The sequence below is a fragment of the Schistocerca cancellata genome, chromosome 8 (genome assembly GCF_023864275.1).
Source record: "Schistocerca cancellata isolate TAMUIC-IGC-003103 chromosome 8, iqSchCanc2.1, whole genome shotgun sequence".
Taxonomy (NCBI): Eukaryota; Metazoa; Arthropoda; class Insecta; order Orthoptera; family Acrididae; genus Schistocerca; species Schistocerca cancellata.
The window spans coordinates 607,965,078-607,979,406 of NC_064633.1; the positions used below are offsets into that span (position 1 = coordinate 607,965,078).

The following is a 14,329-nucleotide window of genomic DNA, read 5'->3' on the forward strand; positions in this document are numbered from 1 at the left end:
GAAACTTCAAAGTCTCACCTTTCATCTAAAATATCATTTTTTAAACTGATAGTTTAAACTTTTGTAAAAATAGTAGGTACTGAACTTTTGAAGTGCACCTAAAATTGTTACTCTAAAATGGACCTGCTCCTAAAGTCGACAATTTTGGCACCTATAGTTGACATAATTCCCATATCCCATTTTCTTTTGTAAGTGACTAGAGCTCAAAACGCGGGGAATCCCAATATTTAAAGTTTTGACACGAGCCCACTCTTACTGTTTAAAAGAATTTTAACGACATTTTACTTTAATTGACAGTTTATAGTAATTTCGTCCCGCTGCCCACCAGAGGGGCGTTCGATGTATTTGTTAGATTTTATAAATGGTACTTTGAACAAATCCAAATGCAGCTCTGACATAATTTTTCGCAAATAAAAAAGTACTTTTTGTTGGAGGCGTTTGGCAGTCAGTTGTTAAATGTGGGTAAAATACGATAAATACAGACCGCTGATTTGAAATCCCGCCACGTTTTGCCATCAGTCACGTGGTTTATGTTGGAGCCACACCAGCCCTATAGCTTCTGCACAGCAAGGCCAGTCTACTAGTATCTATGGTCGAAGGGTGGCGCGGAAGTAGGGGCGTGCGCTCAGAGAGTCAGGAGGACACGGGAGGGCAGTGTGGCTCGCCAGCGCGGACCAGGCGTGGTCGGCTGTACCGAGTCGCCACGTGATGTATGTCGATTTTGTGTTGTGAGCGGGCCGAGCGGAAGAGCTCCGCGCGGGTTGGTTGTATACAGAATCGCCCCACGAGTAGTTGCTGTTCATTTCACCTTGGTGGGACGTTAACAAGCTTCTTTAAGTCCTCCCTTTCAACACTGTAGTTTGAAAAGGAGACACCTGACATGAAGCACTCCGTCTTTAGGCCACAAGTGGCCCACCGGGACCATCCGACCGCCGTGTCATCCTCAACTGAGGATGCGGATAGGAGGGGCGTGTGGTCAGCACACCGCTCTCCCGGTCGTTATGATGGTTTTCTTTGACCGGAGCCGCTACTATTCGGTCGAGTAGCTCCTCAATTGGCATCACGAGGCTGAGTGCACCCCGAAAAATGGCAACAACGCACGGCGGCCGGATGGTCACCCATCCAAGTGCCGGCCACGTCCGACAGTGCTTAACTTCGGTGATCTGACGGGAACCGGTGTATCCACTGCGGCAAGGCCGTTGCCACCTGACATGAATGAGCGGTCAATACCCGTCGACGTTGCAGCGAAGACGTGAACACCGGTGACATAGCGTGTTGTCGCGTGACCGTGGCGTGTTGGGTACACTGGCGACGCGTGCGCGGTTGAATGTGTGGATCCTTGCCATCGGAGGTCGTGTACTGCCTGTTCGAGCACAATTGCAAGTTAAGTTAGTGGAAGGTTTAATTATTAAGTAATACGTTAGCATATCCAGTGTCTCTTCTGCCTTGTGGCCTCCGGCGATCGGGTTTCCTATCCCCTGCACCGGTGTAATTGAAGACAGTGATCTTTCCTCCTCCTCTCGTTACTGCCCGATGGGAGGTGTAGTTTTGGCAGTTTAATTGTTTCGCTATTCTGTCGCGTGTTATGAGTAAATTCATGCCTCTTGTTGGTTGATCATGTGGTCGCTCATTCAGGACTGTGTGGTGTAATGTTTCCTTGCACGAGGTCAGCTCTAATTCTGTCAGCAAGTTAAGCCATCTTATTGCAAGGTTTCGCTGACTAAAAGTGGATGCAGTGACCAGCCTGAGAGTGGCAATTGTGTTTACGGCCATATTTAAATTGGTCAGTATTCTGCCTAGCCTGAGGATCCCTGAGTTTGTGATTTGTGGCCGCCTTACACGCGTCCGTCATATCTGTTATGTTCTAATGATATTCCAGGACACTTTTGTTTAAAAACTTGTTTTAATTCCTCCATTCCTTTATTGCCATTAATCGTGTGTTTGCTGAGACCTTTGATTTTTTTTATGGCGGTGTTGGTAGCTTCACTACCTCACCGTACTTTATTATCTAAGTTCTGTATTTACTTTAGTAGCGTGTTTACTAGTGTTCTTTACATTTTTTAAATTGTTGCATTGCTATAAACTACTTGATTGCCGTTAGCGGCGTGTTTTGAAAGGTTGTTTATTCCCGTACTGTTACTTCTATTTTTTTAAATAAGAATTTTTTTTAAAACTTGTTGTATTGCTATAAATTACCTGATTGCCGTTAGCGGCGTGTTTAAAAGGCTGTTTATTGCCGTACTGCTAGTTTCTGTAAGATATGAATAAAACATTTTTGTGCGAAAATCTCAACTCGACAGAAAAACTACTAGAAATTTGGCCCCGTTTCCCAACTTGTGGTGTGGCTTGTAGTAACCGTAACCACTGTGTGTGTCGTCATTAATACGAGTTGCTCGATTGGTTGTCTAGCGAACCGAGTACACAGGATTCCTGCACACAACAGTTTTATTTCCACTTTTCGCTTCGTCGTCAGCACGACACGGTTTCGGTTATCAGGAACTATTCGGCACTAACAGAAACCACAGGACTACACTATGCACCGCAACGACGCAGTCCAGTGGAGCAGCACGTTATTTACTACACTCGTGTTGCAAAGTGGCATTACTGTTCACGGCGACCATTCTTGGGCAAAAGAAAGATTTTCAGAGGCTGAAAAACAAAACACGGAGATATAGGCGGATAATCCGCTCGCGGATAATCGAAAGTTTAATGTACTAGGAAAATTTTTCCGTATCACTCTTACGTTCTCATGAAAATGATGAAATTCTTCTAATTCACTTCGTTTGCTTAGTATAGTACAGACCCAGAACTTCCTGCACTTCAATTTGCTTCCTCGCTTCGCGAGACACGCATTTCCTAGAAAGCGCGCACCACTGTTTCTTTGTCAATGTAGCAGTTCAGTTACCTCGCCACCGACTGACTCCCAGCGCGAGTCGGGCGTTACTAGGCTACGGTGGAAGAGTTTCGGCGTTCGACCGTAGTCGTGGGATCTCACGGGCAGCCTGTTTGTCAGACGAGTACGGCCCCAGTTAATGTCCAGAGTAACCATCCCCAACGCCATGGTATTGTCCGTTCCCACTACTGAACACGGCTTTGTACCACTGATCCCTCCAGCAGCGGTCTATGTGGCACTCAGAAGGTACGTGCGCGGAGCGGCCCCTTTGATCTTGGCTGGTGTTCCAATAAACGGCTGCTGATTGCCACAGCTGACACACTATTTGCAACCTTCATTCAGGGAACGCTCAGCGTCATCATAGCTTCGCCTACAAGAATCTGTTTTCTCGTTACATTTAAGAATAGACAACGAGGGTCAAGTCTCTATAAGTGTGTTTGATCTTCCCGAAAACAATGCAACAGACGAACCGTCAGCGCACACGGAAATGTCACATACAGGCTAAACTGTCAGAGAGGAGGCATGAGCACATCCGCTTGCTCTGTGGTTGCGCAACAAACAACAGCCTTGACCATGCAGTACCTCCTACCAGTGCCGGCCGCAGTGGCCGAGCGGTTCTAGGTTCTTCAGTCTGGAACCGCACGACCGCTACGGTCGCAGGTTCGAATCCTTCCTCGGGCATGGATGTGTGTGATGTCCTTAGGTTAGTTAGGTTTCAGTAGTTGTAAGTTCTAGGGGACTGTTGACCTCAGGTGTTAAGTCCCATAGTGCTCAGAGCCATTTTGAACCTCCTACCAGTGACGTTTCCGCACTGCCGAAATCGCCTGACGTTACTAGGCTACAGTGTAAGAGTCTGCCGCAGGGGAGTGTCATAGGACCGTTGCTATTCACAATATACATAAATGACCTTGTGGATGACATCGGAAGTTCACTGAGGCTTTTTGCAGATGATGCTGTGGTGTATCGAGAGGTTGTAGCAATGGAAAATTGTACTGAAATGCAGGAGGATCTGCAGCGAATTGACGCATGGTGCAGGGAATGGCAATTGAATCTCAATGTAGACAAGTGTAATGTGCTGCGAATACACAGAAAGATAGATCCTTTATCATTTAGCTACAAAATAGCAGGTCAGCAACTGGAAGCAGTTAATACCATAAATTATCTGGGAGTACGTATTAGGAGTGATTTAAAATGGAATGATCATATAATGTTGATTGTCGGTAAAGCAGATGCCAGACTGAGATTCATTGGAAGAATCATAAGGAAATGCAATCCGAAAACAAAGGAAGTAGGTTACAGTACGCTTGTTCGCCCACTGCTTGAATACTGCTCAACAGTGTGGGATCCGTACCAGAAAGGGTTGATAGAAGAGAGAGAGAAGATCCGACGGAGAGCAGCGCGCTTCGTTACAGGATCATTTAGTAATCGCGAAAGCGTTACGGAGATGATAGATAAACTCCAGTGGAAGACTCTGCAAGAGAGACGCTCAGTAGCTCGATATGGGCTTTTGTCAAAGTTTCGAGAACCTACCTTCACCAAAGAGTCAAGCAGTATATTGCTCCCTCCTACGTATATCTCGCGAAGAGACCATGAGGATAAAATCAGAGAGATTAGAGCCCACACAGAGGCATACCGACAATCCTTCTTTCCACGAACAATATGAGACTGGAATAGAAGGGAGAACCGATAGAGGTACTGAAGGTACCCTCCGCCACACACCGTCAGGTGGCTTGCGGAGTATGGATGTAGATGTAGATGTAGATACGTGGCCTGGACGCAACCTTGAGAAACGCACCATCACAGGTGAAGGGAAAAGTGGAACTGCGAAGACTGTGACGTATTTAAGTCAAGAGCTTTCGACGAATTCAGGATGTTCAACCCAGGCTGTGCGATCTTTACAGATGCAGTTTGCGTAGCCAGCTGTCACCAGCCAGAAGAATTACAGACGCACTCCAGTTATGAGGGTTAAGCTGTAGTAGCAGATCTTGGACCGCCTTCACACCGTTTAAATGTTCAGCTGTGGAATAGTAAATGCACGCTACTACCGTCCAAAAACTCAGTCATACTGTTCGATCAGTCGGTCTAGATCTTGGAGCCGGATGACATACTCTGAAGCAGAAGATGGGCTTTTTTTGTAGCAAGACAAGTCTCTAAATGGATAGTTCGATGAATTAAGGAACACAGCGTCAACATGTCGCCATTATTGCGGCTTCTCTTGACGCGGCAGCCGATAATGTGTGCCGACATTGGTGCTACAAATGAAAAGATAGGAAGCAACAGTGGATCAAGTCTTCTTATCAGGCGAATCCCAATTCTGTGACCAGTGTCGTGGTTGGCACCTCTCTGGACGGAGGTACTGGAGACAGGGAACACTATATGTAAATGTCGTGTGACTAGGGTTTCCCGTCGGGTAGACTGTTGGCCGGCTGCAGGTCTTTCCATTTGACACCACTTCGGCGACTTGCGCGTCGATGAGGATGAAATGATGATGATTAAGACAACACAACACCCAGTCCTTCAGCGGAGAAAATCTCCGACCCAGATGGGGATCGAACCCGCGCCCTTAGGATTGACATTCTTTCGCGCTGACCACTACGCTACCGGGGGCGGACAGGGAACACTGACTGATTTCATTCGTGATTGTGATGTTGGCCACGCACTCCATTAGTAGTGTAGCGCTTGACACAGTCACGTCGATTAAATATTTGCGCGTAACATTACAGAGCGATATGAAGTGGGACAAGCACGTAACGGCAGTTGTGTGGAAGGCGGATAGTCGTCTTCGGTTCATTGGTAGAATTTTGAGAAGATGTAGTTCATCTGTGAAGGAGACCGATAATAAAACACTAATACCACCTATTCTTGAGTACTGCTCGAGCGATTGGGGTCGGGTCGAATTGAGGGAGGACATAGAAGCAATTCAGAGGCGGGCTGCTAGATTTGTTACTGGTAGGTTTGATCATGACGCGAGTGTTACGGAAATGTGGAGTCTGTGGAGGAAAGGAGGCGTTGTTTTCGTGAATCGCTACTGAGGAAATTTCGAGAACCAGAATTTGAGGCTGACTGCAGTACAATTTTACTGCCGCCAACTTATATTTCGCGGAAAGACCACAAAGATAAAATGAGAGAGATTAGGGCTCATACAGAGGCATATAGGCAGTCATTTTTCCATCATTCTGTTTGGGAGTGGAACAGGGAGACAAGATGCTAGTTGTGCTACGAGGTACCCTCCACCACGCACCGAATGGTGGACTGCGGAGTACGTATGTAGATGTAGAAATTTGGAAAGTTGTGGTAAGGTCTTACGGGACCAAACTGCTCCGGTCATCGGTCCCTAAGCCTCCACACTACATAATCTAACTTAAACTAGCTTACACTGTGAACAACACACACACCCATGCCCGAGGAAGGACTCGAACCTCCGATGGGGGGAGCCGCACGAACCGTGACAAGACGCCCAAGACCGCTCGACTACCCCGCGCGGCTGCCAAGCACAGGGGTCGACTGTGTATAGTGATATATGACATACACTTACAGTTCGGATATCAGAAAATCAGTGAAGCAAAACTTAGGTTTATTACATATTAAGGCTGGAGTTTGCTCCCGATCTTCGGTGTCTCTAAGATATGCTCTTTCTACACAGTAATTCAGTATCAAAAATTTCCCTTTCTGACCTGACATATCTCGACACAGAGTGTGTTCGACTACTGTTGTGACGCACACGTTCTCCCAATCTTTCACCTATTTACAGCGTCTGCTTATGAGTACCGAGGGACTGAAGCGGAACCAATGGTTAGCCATTACGGCTGGTGAACCGCGGCAGAGAGCAGAAGCTGTCATCCAGTCTAAGTTTAACCCGTTGCCTAGGCAGGATAGGGCCACTGTTCCTACCCCACGTGGGTCCTCCGTGTGCCAAATTTCGCAACATTTCTGTCCCCAAGTCACCTGCAAATTTCAAGTACTAGAACACACAATAATTTCAGTTTCGTTATATGCTGTCCTTACTGGTGTTGCACTGTCAATGGCCAGTGATGCAGCTTGTCCACCTACTCTACTCAAACGAGTTATTCTTTGACATAATCCAGGTGGGAGCCACCTGTCACTTTCTCACCAGAGGTAGAGGCCCTAGGCTACTCTCATCATTTGTCTAGTACACTCGGAAGTACCGCAGTGAGAAAGCGTTTTTGACAGAAATACCCATGGGAGAAACCAGCAACTAATTAAAATTATAACGGTTTCCTTTCAGTTGGTTGGAATGACATTTTTTAATATTTATACAAAAGCTGCTAATAACGTATTGGCTGACTAGTTTGGGGCTTTAACTACTTCCACAACACGTGTATTTTGTATTTAGGATATTTTTGGTTTTGGCTGTCCCATTAACGTCATCACACTTAAACTACGCTAAAATCTTCATTACCTCTGATACACGAGACCGTGATATTTATATACTAATGGAGAAGTTGTTCTCATTGGAATATACAGTGTGCCACGCTTACTTGTTTTTCGTAGTTCTTAGAGCAGATGTATTCCATTGATGACAAATTCTCCATCGTATATAAAATCGGCGAACCTCAAAGTTTTTATTTCTTCTCCATGGATTTTAATACCTACTCCGAAGTTTTCTTTCGTTTCCTTTACTGCTTGCTCAATACACAGATTGAATAGCATCGGGGAGAGGCTACAACCCTGTCTCACTCCCTTCCCAGCCACTGCTTCCTTTTCATGTCCATCGACTCTTATAACTGCCATCTGCTTTCTGCACAAATTGTAAATAGTCTTTCGCTCCCTGTATTTTACCCCTACCACCTTCAGAATTTGAAAGAGAGTATTCCAGTCAACATTGTCAAAAGCTTTCTCTAAGTCCACAAATGCTAGAAACGTAGGTTTGCCTTTCCTTAATCTTTCTTCTAAGATAAGTCGTAGGGTCAGTATTGCCTCACGTGTTCCAACATTTCTACGGAATTCAAACTGATCTTTCCAGATGTCGGCTTCTACCAGTTTTTCCATTCGTCTGTAGTCATTCCTTCAGTAATTATAATCAGCATACAAAAGACGAGGCAAAACATGTGTAAATATAAAAGAAAGACAATTAACACTGGCAGAATACTAATTTGGACATCTATAGATATGGTAGAGTAAATTTTTCAGTGTATGGAGGATGGATGTCGACTCACCTCATTATTTACAGCGAGCAGTTACTAGACAGCGGGTCGTGCGTGACTGAGTCTGGTGAAAGCGAGATGGAGTCATTGTTCCTAATCACAACAGCAGTAAAGATAGTACCACTAAGAGTACAGAAGGATGGGCGTTAACTCGGAATTTGGAGGTCTCAGATTACAGGTGTATGTGTTTACAGCGTATGAGGATCATTCAGTACGAGTTTACAATGGTCTTCAAAGACATCCAGTAAAATACTGTCCATCCGTGATCAGAGACAAACATGTCGTTTAATAGTTTATTCAAACTACAGTAATGAATTTTTACTTGATGCCTTTCCACCGGCAGCTCTCTATAGGACATTTCCCGATCTCAGTGCCCAGTCGTCTGACATTCATGAACAACTGCAGCTGTCGCAGCTTATCAGCAGATGACGGTTCTCATCACACCCGCTGTTGGGTAACTTCCACAGACCAAAGCGGAACAGACTAGTATATGACCGTGAGTAACTCCACAGAGTCAAATAGAGCCGCATACTGCAACAACTGTTAACTCCCGGACAGTGCACTAGGACATGTGTCCTTATACATATGTGAAGCCATACGAGGTTTCCGTTCCCACATGTACACATGCACGAAAACCCAATAAAGTTTCTAGAAGGTGTTAGATAATTTTATAACATTCTCGTCGATAGGAGGAGGGCAGGAAAAATCGTTCACACTTGCACATCAAACTCAATAAACTATGAACCAGTGGTAACCTGTCGTTCTGCCTTGAGTTAGCTCCATGATTATGGCACTCCCTTGTCTCCCGCCGGCCGCTGTGGCCGAGCGGTTCTAGGCGCTTCAGTCCGGAACCGCGCTGTGGCTACGGTCGCAGCATCGAATCCTGCCTCAGGCATGGCTATGTGGGCTGTCCTTAGATTAGTTAGGTTTAAGTAGTTCTAAGTCTAGGGGACTAATGACCTCAGATGTTAAGTCCATAGTGCTGAGAGCCATTTGAACCATTTTAACCTTGTCTCCCATCTGGGCAAATCATACCGCAAAGCTTAGTATTACCCAATAAACTGAGTATCAGGCAACATTTTTCACCAGCTGCTGTTGACTCACTCCTTAAGATTCTACAGGCTGAACAAGGCTTCATAGTAATTAAGTGAAACAACAAATTTACTCTTACCAGTCACAGTTTATTTATCTCCACGACGCATTTCAAAGGTTTAAACCTCCATCATCAGGTGGATTTACATTTGTTACTATGACATTTGTGTGTGTGTTGTGTGGTAGCACATCTCATGTACGAGATGTGTTACGACAGTGCAAGGTACCTGTGACCACTGTAGACAGTGCCACAAGTTCCTCCAAAAATCGTAACACAACACTCACATGAATGTCATACTAACAAATGTAAATCCACCTTATGATGGTGGTTTAAACCTTTGAAATGCGTCGTTGAGATAAATAAACAGTGACTGGTAACAGTAAACTTGTTGCTTCATTTAATTACTGTGAAGCATTGTTCAGCCCGTAGAGTCTCAAGGAATGAGTCAATAATAACTGGAGAAAAATGGTGGCTGATACACAATTTACGGGTGACTGGTAACAGTAAACTTGTTGTTTAATTTAATGTAAATAATATTCACGGTAAAGCCTAACTTAAAATGTTCGCTTCATAGTAAATAAAAATAATGACATTCTTAGCACCGGTGCTTAACTGACCTACACGTATTAAATATGACAACTATTAAATGCCATGTATCTCCCCAACGAATAAGTCTTGACGCGGCAGGGCGCTCAGTAGTCAGTTGTCTAGAAGACCAATGCAGAACAGTATATTTCTAATAGCTGGTCGCTTGGTTAGAGGAGAGAGGAAGTCAATTAGTCAGCAGTGTGGGAAATGAGTGAGGAAGAGCAACAGCTTTCAAGGTGGATGGAGATATTAATCTCAACGGCAAAGTAGGAGGATGAGTTATTTTGTCCCGACAGTGAGACCTCGACGGTAGTAAAGGCGCAGATGATGGACCTCAGTACAGCGGCTCTAGAGGAAGAGGCAACCTACCAAAGCATAACAAAAATCCAAATCGCTTCTGACTTGCAACAGGCGGCAACGTTGTCAGTATCTGTCTACTTGTTTATGGCGGCTGTGAAAATCACTGGCGTGTTCTACCATTGAGGGAGGGGGAGCTGTTAAAACCAATTTGGCGATTCTACCACAGATGTAACGTCCCATAGAGGAGTTAAAACCCCTTTCTAATTTACTTTCAATGGATACTTGCCGGTAGTCACTGAACGGAAAAGTACTCGAGCAGGTAAATAATACTTTATTACTGGAAGAAGTGATTCTAGAATATTAACACCTCTCTAAAACACTTGACGGATGCATTTAATAGATGCAGCATACTCGTATCTGTACTTCAGGAAACCACATACAGACATGAAATCGCATTTAAATCAGAGGGCTACAGTATTCATACATATAAAAATGGCCATAAAGAATAAAGTGAAAGTCACTATGTTTGGAACAAAGTTCATGATCACATGGAATCTAACAGAATCTACACCAAATTTTGCGTCCACGACAGCGAATATCACTTCTCTTAAACACTACCGGAAGTACTATAAGGATGTGAATAGCTAACACTAAAGTAAAGTGATGAACAAGAATAAATGGGAAAGAAGAAAAGGAAAATACCCAGAGAAATTTTAGGACGACAAAAGAAGAAAAGTAACACCTGGGTGAAGAGGAGAAATGAATATTTATGCAGAAACACTGAAACGATCACAGATATTACAAGGTAAAGGAGATTAAGGTTTTACGGTCATATTTGTGGAATGAAGAAAATTTTTAATTTCATTTCCAAATTAAGAAACACTACAGGATAACCGGAGGAGAGAAGAAGGGATCTGAGAAAGCTTAACATCAGGGAAGACACCACACAGGACAGAAAATTACAGTACCGTAAAGTTACCAATTCAGCATACAAAACCACAATCTTAGAAGGAGATCTCATATGGACAAGAGCACGACGTCAGCCAATATATGAAGGAATTCTGCAAAGGTCTGTACCACAGTTGTAGGTTCTAAGTTGTAGAGGATTGGCCATACTCTGAAATAAGAGAAAGATACGTATGTGAAAATTTATAGTGCAGTTCAGTGAAGACTGGTGAAGCTTTGTAAACTTTCCCAGCGTGGTCTTTGATGGTATTCATATCAGGTCTCCACCTGGAACATAACGCCATCTTGACAATATTTCAGCGGGACTCCTTGCCGCCATTTCCAGGTGAGCAAGCTGCCGCACTAACTCGGAATTCTGGCAAGTAAATGCGATGGCTTACTCACCTGAAAATGGCGGACAGGTCGACCGCCGAAATGTTGTGTCGAGATGGCGTTACGCTCCAGCTGGAGATCCGATATAAATATCGAGATTGACATATATCGGCAGGCTGTAATGTATGCAAGTATAGAGAGCACGCATTTTACCACCCACCCACAGCAAAGCAACCTGACAGCAATGTGAAAAGCAGATTCTGCAACTGAATTTGGCAGGTCCATGTTATTTACTCTGCTACTGCCTCTAGAAGTGGAGCACCTGCTTCCAGGAGTTCCCCTTTCATCGTCCACCGCCTGAGGTTGGCATACCATCCACCAGAGTTCTGCATTCCTGCATAAGGGCGAGGGGCGTGGGGCACGGGGCAGGAGGCGTAGGAGTAGCGCCACTGAAAAGCGGCAGGGGATGAGGGGCGAGAGGCGTGGAATGAGAGGAGAAGTGCGAAAGGTGTGGAGCTGGGGGCGGGGGGCAGGTGTGTCGCGCGTGGGCTGAAGGACGAGGGGCCAGAGGCGAGAGGCGGGGGGCTGAGGCGAGACACACGGGGTGCAGGAGGCTGACATGAGGTGCGCCCTTTCCCTGAAATTATCACTCACCTCAGTAAATCCTTGTGTGACTGATGGATGCTACTATAGCAGTGTACTCGAATTCTTGCTTCAAGGATAGTGTCAAGATAACTGGAAAAAAACTGAGAATCTGTTAAGGCCTGCAAAAACATGATAAAACAATTTTTCAAATTTTGTTAAATATTCGACCAAATACTCCTTTGTTTGACATGTTCGTCGAACACAGAGCGCGTTTCACGAGTGTGATACATGTTTTGACTAACGTCTGATTTCAAATGATGGTGCACATTGTTTGTGCAGATGTTTCGCCACGCGTGTTTGGCGAAAAGGAGTTTTTATTACAGGTCATCTCACTGCACTTTCGAAACTGCCATCAGGATTAAAAACAAGAGAGCACTTGCAGTAACCAAAATGGAAGAAGTGTTGCATCTTTCACAACCATACAATACGCAGGAAGATATCAGATGTAAACCTATATTCTGTGCACAATACACAAGTAGGAGTGCAATGAAATAAAAAAAAAAGAATCTAAGCTCTCTGGTTATTCTATGGACTACATATACGTTTCAGCAGTGGGGATACTTTAATGAACTGTTATTAGAGGACGAAGTACGAAAGAAAGAGAAAATCGCTTCTTTATACTTGTGTCTTCTTTTTAATTGTAAGGATGAAGTAACTCTAACAAGCTATTAAAAGTTTGTCATTCGGCGAAACTTGGTATAATCACCAGCTTCTGAATGTAATACATCATTAGCACATTTTCTTGGGTATATAAGAGGTTTGGCAAGCAGATAACGAGACTGCTGTCAGAAATGTCATTTATTGCGAACACAGTTAAAGTTTTATCCCCTTCATCATATTCCCCTCCCCTGACTGCGAAAGGTGTGCTGAAGACTAATACCCCCAAATGTTACTCTTTAATACTTTTCTGTAAAACAAACTTTATTCTGTCTTTCTACATATTCACATCCCTCTGTCACTAGAGGGCTTCGAAGCGTAGCGTGTAACATGGCGGTGCGTAACGCAGCTACGTCAGTGTGTGAGAAACGGCGTGCTGTAATCGAGTTTCGAATTTGGAGAGTTCGATCACACATGGAGCACCCTCTACTTCAGCATGACAATTCTAGACCACACACGAGCACATCGAGATCTGCATCAATCCGACGCCTTGGTGTTACCTGTCATCGATCATCGTCTACACAGTCCCATCTGATTATCATCTATTTCTATTTGCTTCGTTGATTAATTTTGGGGAGGGGACCAAACTGCAAGGTCATCAGTCCCATCGGATTAGGGATGCTTGAGGAAGGAAGTCGCCGTGCCCTTTTAAAGGAACCATCCCAGCATTTGCCTGAAGCGACTGAGGGAAATCATGGGAAACCTAAATCAGGATGACCGGATGCGGGTTTGAACCGTCGTCCTCTGGGAATGCGAGTCCAGTGTGCTGACCACTGCGCCACCTCACTCGGTTATTATCTATTTCCAAAACTTTAAGGACACCTTCTGCGTAAATGTCTTCCAGTGTTCAAAGCAGCGCTGTAAATCATCCATTGCCACCCTCTTCAACAAGTCAGCTTTTTTTTTGTTTTACTTATTTATCAGATTGTAAATGTGTTCCCTTAGTTGCAGTTTTCCCTTGTGAGAACAGATAAAAGTGTCAACAAGGAGAACGTTCCAGCACAGGAATACATCTGTCCGCTAAAACCTGTTTCGCGGACACGCCCTTGTAGGCTTATACGTATACTTACATCGTTCCCCCACAATTGCGGTCTTTCGTTCCTTTCCCTCAGCTCCTGTCAGACTTCTTTGTACTATTTCTGATTAACGTTTTGATCCTCGGCAACAACTACTTCAGCTTTCGAAATCGCTGGTCCACTGGCACATTAATAATCTTCAGCCTCTTTCTGACCTCCATAAAACAGTTGGTGCCATTCAGAAACTTGCGCACGTAGCACTGCGTTATCACTGATCACCTTCTTTAACATAAGAAAACGTTCCGTTGGAAACACTTTCCATTTCACGCGAAATTTGTGACTAATGCGTAGCTCGATTTTTAAGATCACTATGCTGGCGGCGCTTCTAGAGCACAACGTCCTCTAGAAACTCGGCTTAAATGCAAACTAACGCAGGCAGAAAGAAGAAGTGAACAGGGTCTACTCGTGAAGCTTCAAGGGGCACTGCGTCCCAATACCAAACTCTCCCCATATGGCTGTGCGATAAGACATGCGCAGCCTTGTTGTTTAATTGCCACATCTAGTATTTCTCTATCGATTTCAACCATTCTCTCCACCAGCTTGTTGTTTACTTTCCCTTCTTTATATTCAGTGCTGAAGTCAATGTAAGAAATGCTTTGTATGCAAAAAAAAAAAAAAAAAAAAGGCTCTGAGC

General features: G+C 44.5%; 1 pseudogene; it reads right to left on the bottom strand.

The window, feature by feature from the left end:
* Positions 1 to 1,087: 1,087 nt before the first annotated feature.
* Positions 1,088 to 1,204, bottom strand: LOC126095847 (5S ribosomal RNA; annotated as a pseudogene).
* Between the last annotated feature and the right edge of the window lie 13,125 nt (positions 1,205 to 14,329).